This window comes from Trichechus manatus, unplaced genomic scaffold, assembly GCF_000243295.1.
Source record: "Trichechus manatus latirostris isolate Lorelei unplaced genomic scaffold, TriManLat1.0 scaffold00058, whole genome shotgun sequence".
Lineage (NCBI taxonomy): Eukaryota > Metazoa > Chordata > Mammalia > Sirenia > Trichechidae > Trichechus > Trichechus manatus.
In genome coordinates, this window is record NW_004443994.1 from 4506668 (window position 1) to 4527146 (window position 20479).

The window sequence follows — 20479 nt, forward strand, 5'->3', positions numbered from 1 at the left end:
ACGCAAAATGAAAAAGGGCAACTGGCCTCTGCCTCAGAGTCAGGGATGATAGGGAGAGGCAGAGGTGTTTGTAAACTGCAGGCCCGAAACCAGTTAACTAGTTGCCATCCAGTCAGTTCTGACTCATGGCAACTCCATGTGTGTCAGAGTAGAACTCTGCTCCATAGGGTTTTCAGTGGCTGATTTTTCAAAGTAGATTGCCAAGTCTTTCTTCCGAGGTACCTCTCTCTGGGTGGACTCGAACCTCCAACCTTTCAGTTAGCAGTCAAGCATGTTAACTGTTTGCACCACCCCAGGACTCCTTGCAGGGCTGAGTCCCGGATGAAAGGGGCAGCAGCTACTCAGCCCCAGCAAGATTTTGCTATATAGGCATTCCTCCAGGTTTGCCAGATGTTCTGGTTGTTAAAAAGAACTGGAAATCTGGATATTTTTGTGTAATTTCCTGAGTATTAAATATTGGTCACTAATTTAAACTTTTTTTTAAAACATTGTGCAGTTAAAACACATCTGTAGGCTTTGGGTCTATAGGTTGTCACCTAGATATCACACAAAAAGAGAAGGCAGACAATCATAGTTAGCTCACAAAACTCTTACACTATGAGAAAAAGAGAAAAGAATACAGATCTTAGGAGGTAGGACAAGCATTAGAGAGGAAAGTAGCAAGAAGAACTATCTATAGGTATGCTAGAGATAAACTTCCAGAGGATATCATAGGCTCTTAGAAATGGAAGGTACCTATCACCTAGCTTCACGTATGGATGATTTAGCCTCATGGTCTTTGCTCCTTTTTGGCTCAGGCTGACCGTCTAAGCAGAGCAAGGGAATCACCTTTGAGAATGATCAGGAATAGGAGCTGGGACTGCTACCTCCTCCTATAAGTCTGCATTGCCCCAGGAACAGCTCACACTGGGACAAGGGTGACTTTAGTTCCAATGCTACATCTGTCAGTCTAAACTTTATTTTCAGAGCGTCTTCAGGTCCTGCTACTTTGAGGAGCTGTCAGACGAAGTTTCAGACAGTGCTCAGACATAATAATCTTTCCAACCCAGAATGCTAGAATTTCACTCATGAGTAAGAAAACACCACAGGCTGGTTTCTCTCTTCCTGTCCCCCACATTCCTCTCTCCAGCTCAAGCACTGCTCAGCCTCATCTTGACATTTAAGGTTTCTGGCTGTGCTCATCTCCTTTTCCCACAGGCAGGAGCTTTGAGGAAACATCCCAACACAGTGGGTTCTGAATGGATTTTGAAGCATTCGATGCATCATTTGGAAACAACAATTACCCTTCCTCTTTTCAAATGATCATACGAATCAGTTTGCCTTGGGGGCATTTTTTTTTTCTCTTAAGAATTTCCTAGTTCCTATTTATGTTGCCTTTTATCAGGATTTTTGTGTCATTTCAACTTTCAATCGGCAAAACTATAATTAAGATTCTCACTTGCTAGTTTACGTCACATCTGTGTTCTTTCATTCTCACTTTAACTTTTTAATTTTTTCCAGATTAGAATACATAGCAATCTCACTACACAACACGACAGTGTTAAATAAGTAATGTGTAAGGGGAAACAAATGTTTAATCTGCTCTAATTTATTCTTTGCACTATTGTGCTACTTTTAAAAAACATTTTATTTAATAAGAGAACAATTTAGAACTTTGGAATTATTATTTTGTAATTTTGTTTGCTTGCTAATTCAGATTGTTTTCCCTCATAGGAGACTAGCAAGCACAGATGTGTTAACAAGGAAATAGACTGGGTAAGTGGCTAATGAGTTAACCCAGGAGAGAGATGATGGTGGATCAGCCCAAGGTAGCAGCAATGGAGATACATATTCTGAAGGTGGAGCCAATAGAATTTCCTGACAGTTTGGATATAAGTTGTGAGAGAAAAAGAGTCAAGGATGACTCCAGAACTTGTAGCCGAAGCAACTGGAAGGACAGAGTTGCCATTTACTGAGATGGAGAAAGCTGTCGGAGGTACAGGTTTTATGGAGGAAAATCATGAATTTGATTTTGAACATGGTAAATCTGATATAAGTATTTGACTACTAGCCAAAAGGTTGGCTGTTTGAACACACCTAGAGGCATCTCGGAGATAGGTCTGGTGATCTGCTTCGAACAGGTCACAACCTTGAAAACCCTATGAAGCACAGTTCTACTCTGACACACAGGGGGTCACTATGAGGCAGAATCGACTCGACAACAACTAACAACAACCACCACCATTAAATATCTGAATGGAAATTCCAAGTAGGCAATTAGAAACACAAATTGGAACTCAGAAGAGAGGACTGTGCTAGAAATATAAATTTCGTGTTGCTGGCATAAAGTGGATGAGCTCACTGAGGGAGCGAGTGTGGTGTCATGGAAGATAAGAGAAGACAAAGAATCAGGAGTACTTAATGGTGTCAAATGCAGTTGAAATGTCATTTAAGGACCAAAAATTGATCACTTTATTTAGCAATGTAGAAGTCATCAGTTACCTTGGCAAGATCACTTTCAGTGACATACTAAGATAACCTGATTAGAGTAGGTTTAAGAGAAGACAGGAAGAAAGTATAGACAATGAGTATAGTCAACCCTTTTGAGAAATTCTGATGCAAAGGAGAGAAGAGAAATGGTATAATGGCTGGTGGGGGTAGTGGGGCCAAGAGAAATTTCATTCCTTAAGATGGGAGAAATAATAGCATTTTAAAAAATGATGATGGCAATAATTCAGTAGAGACAGAAAAATGAACAATGTAGAAGAGAGGAACAATTGCTGGAGTTCTCATTTGAAACTGGATGAGATTTAGTGCAAAATGAAAGGAGCAACTTTGGATAAGGGTATGGATATGTCATCCACAGTGATGCCACGTAGGGAGGCAGAATATATGGGTACTGTCCTAGTTAAAACACTTGACTGATGCTCCGTTAAAAGTTAAAATGAGTTTTATTGAAGGAAAAAGACAATTAAAATCATTCCACGAAATGGAGAGACATGCAGGCATTCAAACAAGAGGCTACAACATCTGCTCTCCTTTGTAGAGAGAGCAGTGAGTATTTATCAGGCACAGCAACAAAAGCAAAATGGTTTCACATCAAGGGGTGGGGAACACAGAAGGAAGGATAATTTACAAGGGATTGTCAAGCTGCAAACTTCCCTAACATCAATCTCTAGTGTAATATCAATTGCTTATTTCTTGATACAAATTGACTAAGGCAAAAATTCTAATGCAAGCATGTAAACATTCCTGATGTGGGGGTTTAGTGATTGATTGTAGGCCAGATTAACCCTAGTTGGAGTCCTTGAAATGTAAAAGTTGACTATTTGGTTGGGAAGGAGATTGGATCAACTCCAACTTGAAATCTTTTGAAATGTAAAGATTGCCCATCCAGCTAAGAGGGAGTGAGTTATGGCATAGGCATTTACTGAGAGCATTTAAGATAGAAAGATTATTTACATAAACTGAAGCCCAGATCTCTACACTCTTTGTGTTACAAGCAATTAAAACATTCACAGGAAGCCATCTTGTCTTTTGTAGAAGGCAGAGGCAGGCTTCAAACCTAGCTGCAGTTTAACTTAAAATACAATTTCAAATTAGGATTAACCATTTCAATCATGCCAAGCAGCCCCAGTTTTAAGGTTTGCTTATTTAGTACAGCCCTACAGGTGGCTGAATTTGGTGTTTACTTCTGCTCTTTCTTTTTTTAAATTTCCTTGGTGAAGGGTTTACAGTACAGCTACAAATTAAGAAGCATCCTATTATTTAGATAAGACAAACAACAACAACAACAAACACTGCCACTGAGTCGATTCCAGCTCATGGCAACCCTGTGGCAACTCTAATTTTACTACTCTATGAATCCATTTTAGAAGCAGAGCCACTTCTTTCTCCTCATTGTAGTTAAGATGCATACCCTTAATTCTTCTACTTTCAATTTCATCATATTATTTCTAACTATAGTAGTCTGGCAATTTCCCTTCCTCTTTGGACTTCATGTTACTTCTGTACTCATGGAGAGTTACCCCATACACTCCACCCAGTTCCATTTCCTCCACCCTGCTTTTCCTCCCTCAAGATAATGATTTCTAGTCCAGTCTCCAACTGGATTTCAATTTCAATCATTTCAATTTCCTCAGCTATGAAAAAGAGAGATAATTGGCTTCCTAACCCCAAGGTTGAGACCTTAAGTAAATCTAACAAGTGAAATGGTTTGAACATATCTGAAGAATAGAAAGAAGAGGCAAGTAGGAGGTAGCGCAGGGGAGGAATTAAAGAAAAGATGAGAAGGTAACTGCTTTACCATTTGCTTAGGCTGAGCCCCTACTGTGTAGGTTCAAAGTATTTTATATATATGTGTGTGTGCCTTATATTACACACACACACACACACACACACATATGGAGCCCGGGTGGCTGAGTAGTTAAGAGCCTGGCTGCTAACCACAAATGTCAGCAATTCGAATCCATCAGCCGCTCCTTGGAAATCCTATGAGGAAGTTCTACCCTGTCCTATAGGGTCGCTATGAGTCAGAATCGACTTGATGGCAATGAGTTATATACATACATACATATACATATATATATATATAAACAGAGAGAGAAAGAGAGCTCTGGTGACACAGTAGTTAAGCGTTCAGCTGCTAACCAAAAGGTCAGCAGTTCGAATCCACCAGCTGCTCCTTGAAAACCCTAGGGGGCAATTTTACTCTGTCCTAGAGTCGCTAATGAGTTGGAATCGGCTCGATGGCAACAGGCATATATATATATATATATATACATATATATATATATATATGAGTTCCTATCTTTTTAAAATATGCTGTAGATATTGCATATTATTTTGGCTATGGTATTAAAAGAGCCAGGATAAACAGATTAAGAGATAGGAGATTTAGTCACACTTAAATTATGTGGATACACTTACAGTAGGTAATACTACTGAGCAGTATCTCTGTTCTAGGCACTCAGAATATATTATCTCATTTAATCCTTGACCTCACAATAACCAGAGATACCTATCATCTCCATTTCAGAGGTGAGGAAACCAAACAAGATAAAAACAAACAAACCAAAACAGAGAGAGTTGCTCAACTTGTTTGAAATTCTGCATCTCTTCAACATTACTGTCACTTCCCAAGTAAACATAGTCTACATGTATTTGTGTAGGGTTATGTGGGTGTATCCAGACCTAGTCCCTTCCCCCAGGGCTATTTTTTCACTTTTCAAAAGAATGCATCACGATACTCTTCATAAACACCAGTGCATTTGGGATCAATTTATAAAGCTTGATTTCTGTACAACTTTTCAAGAACATGTTTAGAGATTATTGAAACTTGGTTGCTTACATTTTAGGCATTACTCTACTAGGTGATAGAAGAGGGAAGAATGCAAATCAAGGATCACAAATTCTTCTCTAGTAAGAAAGTCAATTATTCATTCATTCATCAAATATTAGAGTGCTTTAGAAGCTCCTTGGAACCCCTATGGGGCAGTTCTTCTCAGTCCTATAGGGTCGCTATGAGTCAGAATCAGCTTGATGGCAATGGGTTTTGTTTTTTTTTAGAGCATGCTAAGTGATAGTTTAGGCCAACACAAATCAACTTAGAATTACTTTGTGAAAGGAGATGCACATATAATGGCCTTTATCTTACATGATCCTTTAGAAAGTATTGTGATTAAGTGCTTGAACCTCTGGAGCCAGGCTGCCTGATTTAAAAGTCTAGATTTGGTACTATGTGATCTGGAGCTAGTTAAGTAACCTCTGCAGGACTTTGTTTCCTCATCTATAAAATGGGAATAATAATACTATTTGTCTCTTTATTCACCTCATATACATGCTAAAGCTGGACATGGAGAAACGAAGACAGAAGAACTGATGCATTCAAATTGTGGTGTTGGCAAAGAGTATTGAACATACCAACTACTGCCAGAAGAATGAACAAATTAGTCGTAGAAGAAATACAACCAGAATGCTCCTTAGCAGCGAGGATGGCAAGACTTTGGCGAGCTTACTTTGGACATGTCATCAGGAAAGACCAATCACTAGAAACATCATGTTTGGTAATGTGGAGGGCCAATAAAACTGAGGGAAATCCTCAATAAGACAGACCGACACAACAGCTGTAACAATGGACACAAGCATATCAAGGATCATGAAGATGGTGCAGGACTGGGCGATGTTTTGTTCTGTTACACATAAGATTGCCATAAGTTGGAGCTGAACTGATGGCAGCTAACTACAACAAACCTCACAGGGTTGCTCTGAGGATTAAATGTGAATATATGTGAAGTACTTAGAGCAGTGCCTGACATATCATAAGCACTGTGTAAGTATTAGCTCCACCACTCCTCTGTGAGTTTGTCATACTGTGTTGGCTCGTGTGTTGCTATGATGCTGGAAGCTATGCCACTGGTTTTTCAAATACCAGCAGGGTCACGCAGGGTGGACAGGCTTCAGCGGAGCTCCCAAACTAAGACAGACTAAAAAGAAAGGCCTGGAAATCTAATCCTGAAAATTAGTTAATGAAAACCCTATGGATCACAAGAGAATATTGTCCAGTATAGTGCTGGGAGATCAGCCTTCTAGGTTGGAAGGCACTCAGAATATATGGTGGCCACAATAATGGACTTGAGCATACCAATGATTATGAAGATGGTGCAGGACCAGGTAACATTTTGTTCCTTTGTACATGTAGGATTGCCGTATGTTGGAGCTGACTCAACACAACTAACAAAATAACAGCAAAGTATTAGCTATTGTTATTAGTATCGTGATAACACATTTACTAAGTTCTGGGACAGTTGAGGAGCCCTGGTAGCAAAGTGGTTAAGCGTTTGGCTGCTAACCAAAACACTGGCAGTTGGAATCTACCAGCCGCTTCTTGGAAACCTTAGGGGGCAGTTCTGCTCTGTCCTATAGGGTCACTATGAGTTGGAATTGACTCGACGGCAACAAGTTTTTTTTTGGTTTTTGGGACAGTTGCTGATTCCTGACTATAACAACTCAGCAAAGGGCAGTAAATGCTCTATTAAGTTGTTGCTGAATAGAATTTCCTTACAGCCTTATTTTGTTGTCCCCACCTCACCACTGTAGACATGTCTAGGGTACCTTCAGGCTCCTTTTCTATCCTATTTCTTAATTTTGAATCCAATAATATATTCTTTGCTGCCTCCTTCCTATTTGTTTCTCTTGAGAAGAGGAAGCTGACAGTCTTTTTTTTTTTTTTTTACATCCTAAACCCAATGCCATCCAGTTGATTCCGACTCATAGAGACCCAATAGGACAGAGCAGACCTGCCCCATAAGGTTTCCAAAGCGCGGCTGGTGGATTTGAACTGCCAACCTTTTGGTTAACAGCCAAGCTCTTAACCACTGCACCACCAGCACTCCTTTTACATCCTAGACCATTAAAATTACATTTTATTGTCATTTGAAGAGCTCGTACTAATTTTACCTTTAAAATTTTTTGCTTATTATTTTTCCAATTATTAAATATGTACTCACTGTAAAAACAATTCATGCATATAGAATTTTGTGACAGAAAGTGAATGTTGTTGTTGTTAGGTGCTGTTGAGTGGGTTCTGACTCATTGTGGCCATATGTACAACCGAATGAAGCACTGCCTGGTCCCATGCCATCCTCATAATCGTTGTTACGCTTGAATCCATTGTTGCAGCCTCTGTGTCAATCCATCTCGTTGAGGGTCTTCCTCTTTTTTGCTGACACTCTACTTTACCAAGCATGATGTCCTTCTCCAGGAACTGGTCCCTGATAACACGTCCAAAGTACATGAGAAGAAGTCTCACCATCCTCACTTTTAAGGAGCATTCCGGCTGTAGTTCCAAGACAGATTTATTCATTCTTCTGGCAGTCCACAGTATATTCACTATTCTTTACCAACATCATAATCAAAGGCATCAATTCTTCTTTTGTCTTCCTTGTTAACTGTCCAGCTTTTGCATGCATACGAGGCAATTCAAAATACCATCGCTTGAGTCAGGGGCACCTTAATCCTCAAAGTGACATCTTTGTTTTTTAACACTTTAAAGAGGTTTTTTGCAGCAGATTTGCCCAATGCAATACATCATTTGATTTCTTCACTGCTGCTTCCATGGGCATTGATCATGGATCTGATCTGTGATGTCGCAGATTTCATAGAAAGTGAAAGGTGCTGGTAATCCCAATCTGGAGATAATCTCTGTAAACAGCTTGGTACATGTGCTTCCAGATTCAATAACATGTATATTTTAAGGTCAAAAATACAAATAAAGTTAGGATCATACTGTTCTGTAACTCACTTTTTTCACCTATAGATCTTGTACATCCTTCCATGTTGGTACAAATAAACCCCTCAAAAACAAAACAAAACAAAAAACCAAGCCCGTTGCTGTAGAGTCGATTCCGACTCATAGCAACCCTATAGGAGTAGAACTGCCCAATAGGGTTTCCAAGGAGTGCCTGGTGGATTTGAACTGCAGACCTTTTTGTGGGTTTGAACTGTCAACCTCTTGGTTAGCAGCTAAGCTGTTAACCACTTTGTCACCAGGGCTCCTTGGTACAAATATACCCCTTAATTTTTTATTAATGACTGCTTAAAGTTTCTTTGTACGGGTCTAGCACTTTTGCTTAACCAGTTTCCTACTGGGATTTTATTAGATATTGATACTATTACACTTTTACAAACAAGGCTACAATAACACATCTGTACACATATTTTCATACACGTGTAAAAACTTATGCAGTACATAAAATTTTTGCACACATATGCCTAAAGTATAAATTCCTAGATGTGGAATTGCCTTGTCGAAGAGAACATACATATTATAAAACATTTACAAATTGTTCTCCAAAGGGATTTATCTCATTTACACTCCCATTTATAGTGTCTGAAAATGTTTTTCTCTACATTTGACTGATTTCTGAGTATCAATTTTTTTTTATTTCTCAATCTATACCCATCTTGAAATCACATTTCTCTCAAATCTAGGTCCAGAATTTAAAACCCAGGAAGATCAAAAAGTGCAGCCAAGTTGAAGAGTGTTTTTACAACCAGCAAAATATTCCAAATTAATTATAGTGAGATGTTTTCAATCAAAATATCATATCACTAGATGTTAACACAGTTCTAAAACTACTGTAACCTGGATCAGCAAACCTGAGACTGATTTAATCACCTGCCCCTGCCCTCTGTCCTTAGCTGAGTGTATAGGAGAGGCTGCCGGCAAGAGGGTCAGAGGAAGGGAAGTAAGAAAACAAGGACAGAAGAGCTCAAAATCTGTTGTCCTCTTGTAACTGCCCTTGGGCAGTCCCCGAGTGTGCTCTGGGTCACTCTGCTCATGCTCCTTCCTGTCTGGGCTGCTCTTAACTTCCAGGGACCGATGAACAGGTGGCTCACCATTCAAGGGTCAGTTCTCTCAGAAGCCTTTCCTGAAGCACTAGTAAACGTCTCTCTTTAATGCCTCACTATATGTGAACGGACATCTTTCTGAACGCTTGTAACATACTGTACATATTGATGTTTATTAAGATCATCACAGAGTCTGAGTAAATGTTGATCGAACGTTTACTGCCAGAGACAGATCTTGGTAGATGTGAGATGAGATTTCCCATTGTTCACAGAGACGGATGGATTCAGATAGATGGAGATATTGACTTACTGAGCTGAAGCCATTTACCTTGTTAAAAGCCAACAATCCCAAACATCCCTCCTGACTTTATTTCTTGACTTCTGCCTCTTACTACCCACGAAAAAGACGGCAAAGAAACTTCAATCTTACAATAAAAACAAGGTGAAAACTATCAGGTTGGATAATACCTCTTAGCAGAAGGCCACCTTTTCGTGCTGGACATCTCCGCTTGATTCAGATGCAAGTTTTTGGTGAAAAGGAATGTGAGGGGGAAGAAGGAACAGACTCAAAACAAATAACTAACTCTCCAGTATATGCTCAATAGCAGAGGCAGAACAAATGAGGCTGGGAGACCACACCAAGTTAAAGTTGGGTGTGCCTTAAATCCCAAGTAAGTACCTTTTCCTTAGGGTTGGAAGCCGCTTAAATGGCTTTTACTGTAATTTGCCCCCAAGTCTTAATGTCAGAATTCTAGTGGACAGGACCGTGCCTTGCTCCCAGTTGGCCAGCGGCTGCTGGGCACGGCGCCATGCCCAGGTGGGCGTTCCATAGGTATTACGGCCACTGCGTTATATCGCTGCCGTTCTTCCCTGCCCGACGCATCTACTCATAGTTTAACAGTTGCTCGTCACCGGTCCCCTACCCCGGGCCACCGATTTCGCCACACAGCCCCCATGCGGTCAACACGCCAGCTCCGTCTGCGGAAGCGCCGCGACCCTCGGCAGGCGCGGGTAGGGCAACAGGGAGAAAGCGCTGGCAATCACATGGAGGCCCGGGCCCGCCCCATTGGCTGCGGCCGGGCCAGTCGTGGCGCTCGCTGGCTGCGGTTGGTCCCGGAGCTACAGCGCCTGCACGGGCCTGGAGTCCATGTTACGCTTTGTCTAATTCCCTTCGTTACAGAGTCATGTGCTGCTGCTCCCATCGCCGCCGCTGCCGCCGCCCGTGGTGCCCGGGCTCCTCCGCCGCGCTTCGAGGTGGCAGCCGCGGGCGGGGCCGCGGGAGCAGGGTCCAGGGCGGAGCGCGCCTTCGCCGCTCCGGCGCGTCCCGGTGCAGCCGCCGCAGCGCCACCGCCCGCCGCAGGTGATGCCACCACCTCCCGCTTCAGCATAAACCCTGGTTCGGCGGCCAAGCTGCCGGGGCTCCCCACGCCAGGTTCGTGCGCACCTCTCCGGGGCAGGGGTTAGGGCCTGAGAGGAACCGCGCCGCGCAGGTGAGAGCTGCGCCGGAGCCAAAGCGCGCAACATCGGCGCAGGCGTCATGCGCCGCTGCGCGTCCCGCGGCGGCCCGTACGGAGGTTGCGGCAGGGAACTCGCTCCGGAGCCCTGGAGGCAAATGGGGCTGGGTTCCCGCCTCCGACTGCCCCGGCCTGGAAGATTGTTCCGCTTTCGGCAATTTATGGGGCGAGCGCCTCGTTCGTCCGCGAAGGGCCCTGCCAGAGGCGAGTGCGGTCTGCCTTGCTCCTGCTTCGGCTCGCGCGCTCTTCCTTCTCTCGCCTCCCTCCGCCCTAATCGCTAGGGCTGGGAGCCCGGGGTACGGCTCCCCTGGTTTTTCTCCAGAGGTGGGTGTTTTGTGCCTGGCCTTGCTGGCCGGATGCCCATAAGGTGAGCCCTTTAACTTCTCCAGAAACGCCTTCTCTCCGCCTCCTTCCCGCGCTGGGTGGGCTGGGCTTCCCGCCCCTCGCTCAGAGGGAGGGCCAAGGGAGCCCGCAGGTGCACCCAGCCCGCCCGCGGGCCATCTCCGGGTTGGGTACCGGTATAATCCGCTTCTAGCTTGTTTGGAGGCGTGGGCACTTGGGAGCGGGACTTCTGCTGGGATACTGCACGGGTGCTTGGAAGGAGAAAGAAAATTGGTGTTTGCCAAAAGGACCATCAACTCCAGGTCCTGGAGGGTTGATAGGGGTCTTCTCCTTTCTACTCCCTTTATTTGGGATATCCCTTTGGGATAAAGAAATGAGTTTTTTTGGTTTCTTAAAGAGCCAGCGGCAGTGAAGAAGAGCTGTTACATGCCCATGGGAGGAAAGGTAGGTCTCTCCTAAAGAGGAAGCGGTAGAGGTTGAGGTCCCAGCGTGTATGCAGTTGGGGGGATGTGTGGCAGAAAGTGGGGAGGTAGGGTTTCGGGAAAGAAAACCGTATAAATGAAGAGGGAGGGAGCACTCAGGAGGTAGGCAGAGAGAGGGGGAATAGGTATTGGGGAGTCTTAGCCTAATGCGGGGTCCAGCTTGAATTTCTTGGGCCCATATATGGTTACTGTTGCTTCTGAGATCTCCTTTTCTTCTCCATGACTTTGAAAAATATTTTCTTTGGGTCAAGGAAAGATAGGAGGAGATATTTGAAAGGGACATAGGACTGAGGAGAGAGCTGACTCTAAAGTCTTCTTACTAGCTTTAGTAATAAAATTCAGTTTAAAAAAAAAAAACCCATTGCCGCTTAATAGCGACCGTATAGGACAGTGTAGAACTGCCTATAGAGTTTCCAAGGAGCGGCTGGTGGATTCGAACTGCTGACCTTTTGGTTAGTAGCCTGAGCTCTTACCCACTGTGCCACCGGCAGCATTTATTGAGCACCTGTTATGCGCTCTTTGCTGAACCCATTGGAAGAGTCCAGACAGAGAGGGAATTCCTGTGTTTAGTAATGCTGAAGGCTGTTTACCTCATAAACAACCAAAAGGCCCGTCCAAGTGCCAAGAATGACAGTGATTCAGACCTTCCCCACCAAAGCTTCTGTGGCCTCTCATTCCTAGAGACCTGTGGGAAGAATCCTACACATAACCAGTAAATGACATCTTCTGACAGCATTTATTTTTATGGGCCATAAATGCTGACCAAACACCTACTGTCAGCTAGGTCAGGGATAGAGTTGTGGGTTCGCCTGTTTTTTGACACTGACTAAAATCCTGTTAAAATCCAAGAGCAAAAACAAAGATCCTGAGATTAAAAATTAGATGGTTAAACTGACGATTTCGGAAAGTTGATTTGGAGTGTTTGGTGTATGTAGGTTATTTAGGGAGCTTCCCATAAAGTGATTGGGCAATCCCAGGGAGCTGGAAAAAAAAATCTCAGATCTTGAATTAATGTTGTTTATTTATGTATTTGAGCTTTTTCGTATTAGATTTGCCTTCTTTTTATTGAGGGTGTGTGTGTACTTTGTTGATTAGAACACAACAGATTAGAAGGTCTGAGAGGAAACTGTCCTTAAATGATCCAGTCTTCTCACCCATCCCCCCAGTCTCTTCCACTACTGTGTTGAGTAGTGTATGATGCAACAGTTAAATTATTGAGCCATATTTGTATCTCTTTCTCCCTGCTAGATATTCCAGCATTTTAAAAACTTGGTCAAAATTTGGCCTTATTTCCTTTTTTGTGCAGAGCTGTTTTTGATTAATTTTAGGAAATTCTAATATGTTCGTCCTGTCTAAATAGTTAAATTGTTTTGGTGGCTGTATTTTGGAAATTAGATTTGGTTCAATCTCAGCACTGTAGGTGAATTGGCACTAGCTATGAGAAAGCTGAAATTTTGTCAAAACTGTTCACTCACGATCACGTATGTTCTTGAAATGAGAGTTGGTGAGGGATTTCGTATTTGTAATTGGAGCTGGCATTTGACATTCTAAGAAACACCAGTCGATATTTATTGTGTACCAGCAGTAAGTAGAGAACCAAAGTGGGTGCTGTAGGATCTTAACAAGGAAGGAGAGGATTCTTATACTAATCGCAGAGGGTAGATAAGACAGGTACACATGAGGACACCACCCGAAGCCCACAATTGCGGTTGAAGCACACAATTGCAGTTGTATAAAAGGTTGGGGAACACTGAAATGGGAAGGTGTTTGGAGCCAGGTGGAAATGGTGTGTGCATGTTGAGGGGGTGATAAATCTGAATTGATTGACTTTCGACAATGATCAGGGATGTGGTTGCCTCAAAGGAAGTGAGGGGGGACCCCGTGTTAAAGAAATGGCATATGGTAATTGTGGGTCAAGAACAGTACATAGGTTTGTCTGGCTGGAGCAAAGGACATGACTGGTGAAGGAAGGTAAAGGGAAACCAGTTAGTGGTAAACTTGAACTGCAAGTCAGTGGTGTTAATCTTTTGTCTCAAAACCAGCAGTTCTCAACCAGGGATGATTTTGCCCTCCCACAGTCATATAGCAAAGTCTGGAGACACCTTTAGAAATCATAGATGGTGGTGGTAGGGGCATGGGGGAGGATGGTGCCACTACAGCTCTACTTCTAACCAGATGTGTTACCTGGATTCACATAATAATCCATAAATTGAGGGGCGTGCACTAGGTGAGTTGTAAGGTCTCCGTATACCTCAAAATCTTACAGTGTACAAGACAGTGCCCACAAGAAAGAATGATCTTGTCCAAAATGTCAGTAGTCCTGAGGTTTAGAAATCCTGACTTAGAACACCAGTGTGGCATTCTGAGAAGTGACATTCCCTGTCAGGATAAGCCTTGAGGGAGGTAGTTCTTGACACCTGAGGAGTAACACTGAGGTTAGAAGCCAACCTGGGAGACTTCAGCTGTGTCAGGCCTGAAGTGATTAGGGTCTGGCAAATCTTGGGAAGAAAGGGGCATTTTTAAGAAAGATTGTGGCATATGAGCTATCAGGAACAGTATAATACTGGGATAAGTGTCGAGTCATAGAATCAGACTTGGAAAGAGTTTTAGAGAAGGCGCTGGTGTAATTTCTTCTTCTTTTTTTTAATTTTTTGTTGTATTTTTGGTGGAAATATACACAACAAAACATGCTCCCGTTTAACAGTTTCTACACATAATGTTCAGTGACATTGGTTACATTCTTCACGTTGTGTCAAGATTCTCGTTATTTCTTTTCTAGTTGTTTTACTCCCATTAACTTAGTCTCACTGCCCCCTAAACTTCTCATCTATGCTTTAGAGTAACCGTTGTCCACTCATTCTCATATAGATGGTTTTTTAAAAGAGTATAGTACTCGAAGGTGACATTCTTTACTTTTTGTTTTAATTGTGCTTTAGATGAAGGTTTACAGAACAAACTAGCTTCTCATTAAACAGTACACATAACTGTTTAATGACATTGGTTAATAACCCTACAACATGTCAGCATTCTCCCTTCTCTACCTTGGGTTCCCCATTACCAGCTTTCCTGTCCCCTCCTGACTTCTAGTACTTGTCCCTGGGCTGGTGTGCCCCTTTAGTCTTGTTTTGTTTTATGGGTTTGTCTAATCTTTAGCTGAAGACATTCTTTAGTTTTTGAGCTAACCTGCTATTTAGTTAATAGGTGACTTTAAAGGATAGTTTCACTTCAGCGTTCAAAGAGTATCTCAGGGCAGTAGTCTCGGAGATTCCACCAGTCTCAATGAGTCCAGTAAGTCTGGATTCTTTAAGAATTTGAAGTTCTGTTCCACACTTTTCTCCCTTTCTGTCAGGATCCATCCATTGTGTCCCTGATCAGAAAGATTGATAGTGGTAGCCAGGCACCATTGAGTTCTGGTCTCAAGATAGAGGAAGCAGTGATTCATGGAGACAATTAGTCCTATAGTCTGGTTCTTTCTCTGATTGTTGGATTTCCTTCTTTCTCTTTTGCTCCAGATGAATAGAGACCAATAGTTGTATCTTAGATGGCTGTTCAGAAGCTTTTAAGACCCTGATGGTGCAGTGGTTAAGAGCTCAGGCTGCTAACCAAAAGGTTGGCAGTTCAGATCCACCAACCGCTCCTTGGAAACCCAATGGGGCAGTTCTACTCTTCGCTTTAAAGATGGTTTGAATCAGAATCGACTTGATGGCAGTGGGTTTGGTTTTTTTTTTAAGTCTCCAAATTAGGATGTAGAACAGTAGCTTTAAGAACTGTATTATGCCAATTTACTGAATTGTCCCCCAAGACCTGGTCTAACTTCTTCACTTAACTTGACTAGTAAATTCTTATACTTCCTACCAGCCTGTTTAAATACCCCCAGGAATAGTGAATTCTTTACTTATGAAGACTTTGTATTACAAATTTAGAGTGTTTATATTATTAGAAAGGTCTTCCTCATTTTAGCTGAAGACTTCCTCCTTGAAACTTTCTTCTGTTGATCCTGTTCCTCTGGAACTACCTACTTCCACAGCCCTTGGAACGCACAAAGACAGTGTGATGACCCACATCACCCCATACTTTTCTCAGTGTAAACTACTCCCAATTCTTTTCATAGTCCTGCAGGAGATACAGTTTCTAGATGTCTTCTTTGTTAGCATTTCTCATGGAGAGTGCCCAGAATTGAATATGGTATTTGAGATGTGATCTGGCCAACAAAGAGTGCAGCAGGACAGCTGTTTCCTGAGACCCAGGCACACTCAACTATTTACTGCAGCTTGAGCTTACAACGGCCTTTTTTTTTTTTTTTAAAGCAGCACCTGACACAGACTCATGTATAGATAGGACAATCAAAACTCCTAGATATTTGTTGTATGAGGTGCTGCATCCTGTATTTATTGGGCAAAAAAATGTTGGGAAGTGGAAGATTTTTTTTTTTTAAATTTTATTCCTGTTCAATTTTATACTGTTTATTTTGGTCCGGTATTTTAGCCTGTTAAGATTTTTGAATCTTTATTCTGTCTTCTCTCAGAGAGGAATGGAGGATGACTTGGCTGAAAGCTCTGTAGTCATTTACATCAGTACTACATAAAACTCAGCAGCTTGCATCGCTGATACTGTTTGAGAGTTGAGGGTTCTGAGTGATGGAGACGAGTTTCAGGAGCCGATTAGTCCTTAGTTTAGGGGCTTCTGAGGAATCTGTGTTTGTGGCCAAGCCACATTGCCTTCAGCTCTTACAATGCTTGTACCTGAGGTGCCCTTTCAAAATTGCTCTCAGTCTGTTGCAAGCTTCGGAAATCTGTACTGCATCCTCTGGGGTCTTTGTAATTCTTTTGAGACATCTGGAAGAGTGTTTCTAATGTTTTATGCAAAATCTGAAGCTTGTCAGATCAGAGTTGCTTTTGAAATTTGTGAAAAGGTGTGCAGGATAACTGGTGCTGGCAAAAACCACATATGAATTTAGTTCCCACTCAGGCTAAGCTCCTTTTTCTTTTTTTTTTTCCCCCCTCTTTTTTTTTTTGGCTAGCATACTAAAAATACTTTGTGACAGCTTTACGTTTGAGATAAGGAGAGAAGACTGGGGCTTAGAAACAAACCTTTTCCCCAAAACTAAGCTTTAGCTTGTCATTGGTGTAGTTTCATATTTAGCTAAGATTTCACATGTCTTCACTGAGAAGACATTAGGGAGATTACCATCCCCAGATAACTTCTGAAGCAAGTGGTCACAAATCCTAGATAAATACCAAGTTCTCAGAATGTTCTGGATCTATCTAACAAACTAGAGTTAAGTAAATTGCTTGGTCTGGGTGATAGCCAGCCATCAGTGTTGAAGGGTTTCTAGAGTGAAATTCCAGAACTCATAGCCAACATGTGTGACCTCTTTGTTAAAAATGTCCATTGTGTCCTGATCCCTTGTTGGTGTGTTGTCTGTCCAGAGGGTGCAGTCTAGGTGGTCTTCTATACTGGTCCACCTGAAAAATCTGTTTCTGGTCTCTGGAGATGAAGGCTATTCCTTTGGGAAGAAGGGATATTTTGTGAGTATATGAAATATTCTTGAGGGGGGGGAAGTTGAAAATCCTTAGATATTGTCCTTTCATATTTTCAAAGGCTATTATGTCAAAGTTGAAGTCACCTTGGAATTAAGGATGCAACTGTAACATTTTGAATAGAAGGAATTTTATAGCTGGAATGAATCAATCATTGAATTTTTTAGATGAGAAAATCAAGGCACAGGGAGGTGATCTGAATAACTTAAGCTTACACAAGTAGTGACAGAGCAGGCACTAGAATCTTACTGCCTTAAAGAACACAAATATAGGCTAAGGATAAAGACTTATCTCTGCTTACTGTGTAAACAGTGGGGTCCCTCAGGTTTTATTTACATAATTGATCCAAAAGAAGGAGTACATAGTGGGATTTCTGGGTTTACATATGACAGTAAACACTTCTGAATTATGAAATATCTAACCAATGGGGATTTACTCCAGGGAAACCACACTTGGATGTGTTAGTCACCAGAAGATTTGTAGGTGAGTTTCTGTGTGGGCAACTACAAGGTCAGGTATTAATGGGAAATTACGGAACTATCATAGGATAGGAGCCCTGGTGGTGCAGTGGTTAAGAGCTTGGCTGCTAACCAAAAGGTTGGCAGTTTGAATCCACCAACCTTGGAAACCTTATGGGGGCAGCTCTACTGCGTGCTGTAGGGTCACTATGAGTCAGAATAATTTTTTATGAGCCGGATAGCATTTTTTGTTTGTTTTTTGTATCATAGGATAATGTTTTGTTGGGAAAACCCAGGAAAGGGGAAATGCTTTCACAGTGTTGTCCCAACTTGCTGTTACAGATAAAAAGGAGAGGAAATGCTAAACTTCATTCAGTGATTTTGGAAACAAAACAGAAAACATAGTCTTAAGTGAGTTCCGGTTGTGCTTTGTTCAAAGTCATGGGCACCTATCCTTTAGAAAGACACTGGAGCTGCAGTGATCGACATGATGGTGCCTAGAAAGTTTGGACCTTTCCGCTAGAGTATAGGTTCCACAGGGACAGGGGCCTTGCCCATCTGTTTCTCTGTTAAAAGTATTAGGACTTTCAGTGTCTGGAAGGAAGACACCTGGGAGGAGATGTTATTGAAGGCCATGAAACCAGTAGTACAGGGACACCTAATCCAAGTAAAGCTCGATGTGGTATTTTAATTGCTTGCTTATTTGTCTCCATCCTCCAGTACTCCCTCAGTATGGTAAAGGCAGGAATAAATCTGTCTTGTTCACCACTGTTTCCCTATTGCCTCGTACATGGCAAGCCCACCATCAGTGTTCGTTGCCTGAGGAAGGAATGAAGAGATACACCTTAAAGTTTTGTATGCCAGAAATTCAGGATGGACACAGTCAATCAAAGGAGCATTGTAAAAAGACACATGCCTAGGCCCTGTCGCCTACCTGTTGAATCAAAATCTCTGGTGGTGGGGTGTAGGCAGGGCAGTTTTGAAAAGAGCCCCTCCCTCGAATGATTCTGATGTACAGCCATGGCTGAGAACTGCCACCATATATAGTTGTGCACAAAGGTGGGGTACTGACGGAAGACAGCTTCAAAAAATGTTGAAACCTTCATGTAACTGGGCCATGTTGGTTATTAAGACAAATAAGGAGCTTTAAGATACAGTCCTTTCCTTAGAAAGTGATGACCAAGATAACAGATGTTCCACAGTGGAGCCTTACTGCCTCCATGAGATCTTGCATCCTGGACTGGATGGCATGATGGTATCAACTCAGTGCATTCTTGAGCAGTGGTTTCCAGATGTGAGTCCATGGTGACACTTTCACTCATCCTATGGAAAAATGAGAAGAACCAAGACAATGTAGCAACTGTTCCAGTTTTAATTTCTGTACTAAGTTTATTCAATTTGAAGGGTCTTCGAGAGGTTATTATTATTTTTATGGTGGAGTACATGGTGGTAGTTTGCTGGTTGGTGTCAGTTTCTTAATCACATAAAACCTGGTAATATTGTGACAGTCTTCTTTTTGAAATTTTACTGGTCTGTGAATTCAAAAGGTTGAGAACCACTACTGCTCTGAGGTTTTCACAATGTCTGTGTCTTCCTCTTGACACTTGCTGTTGGGGAAGGCTCACGAATATTGATGTTAGATTCTTGTACGCAGGTTTCTTTTCTTAAAAACTTTTTTTCTTTATCCCCCTGCTTCCTGGTAATAGTTAGGAACACTGCTGAAGAACGATTCACTTCTCCACCAGTGCGTAAATCCCATTGCTAAATCTTAGCATCATCACAGCAATGAATTCTAGAGGACAGGGAGAAGAAAGGGTGTGCAAGACAACCCTTCTTCCTGAATGATGTTGGCCACCAAAAAGCTGCTTGTTCACATGTCACACAGTAGAGACAGGACAGATCTGACTGGGTACAAAATGCCAGCAGTCAAAATTCTCTTCGTAGATTGTACCCAACTCAGTTCTAAGAAATGCTTGAAAATTCACATCTTTTGGTGAATGGCACTCTACTGAATCTTTTAAAATCAGTTGTCAGGTATAACTAGTTTTTAAACTTAGCTGGCCAGGTGTGCTAGACCTTCTGAGTTTTCACTATAATCCAGAAATCTGAGTTATTTAAAATCTTCTGGTTTTAAAAGGTTGGCTAATTCAGCATTTTAAGTAAAAAGCAATTGTATAATTTATGGAATACCCAGAGTTATTAATAATAATAACTAGTATTTATTGGTTATTCAAACCTATGCTTTGGAATTTACATACATCTCATTAATCCTCAAAATAATGCTGAGTGGAAGGTGGACTTATTCTCACTTTACAGAGAAGTAATAAGCTTAGAGAGAGGTTAAGTAATTTGCCAAAAGTCACACACAGGTGGTAGAGCTGGAATTTGAAACCAGTCTTGTTTTATTTCAAAGCCCATTCTTTTCTCTACTTACTCTTATTTCTCTACTTAGATTTGTTTGTATTTATTTTATAATGCCTATGAATATTTCTGCTAAAAGACGAAAAAGAATCAGATTTGGAGATATAAGGGGACTTTACAACTCATCTGGTTAATGCCCCTCATTTTTTTTTTTTTCCCCAAAGCAAAAGTCTCACATATTTGTTAGTAGAATCAATCTCTTAATGCAGAAGCACAAAAACAAAGGAAGAAACCAGAATTTTCCCAATACATACTCAATTGTACAGATTGTGGTGAAATTTTCAACTTGATACGGTGGAATGCTAGTGAACCTGACAGAGGGTAAATCTGTGTGCCATCACGTGCAACTCCTTATAGACTCAGCTTGATTTGTCTCCAGTGTCTCTTCTTGG

The 20479-nt window shown here is 41.9% G+C and overlaps 1 protein-coding gene across 3 annotated transcripts in view; it reads left to right on the plus strand.

Moving 5' to 3' along the window:
• Positions 1-10647: 10647 nt before the first annotated feature.
• LRRC8D (leucine rich repeat containing 8 VRAC subunit D) overlaps positions 10648-20479 on the plus strand; it is a 141482-nt gene continuing 131650 nt past the window's right edge. The window contains exon 1 of one of the 3 annotated variants that reach the window (XM_023733395.1): positions 10648-10762. The gene's annotated coding sequence lies outside the window, so the exon portion shown is untranslated. Of the gene's footprint in view, positions 10763-11010; positions 11212-11295; positions 11631-20479 lie in introns of those variants that run through there. The other 2 variants (XM_023733394.1, XM_004378721.3) reach the window with 2 other exon arrangements.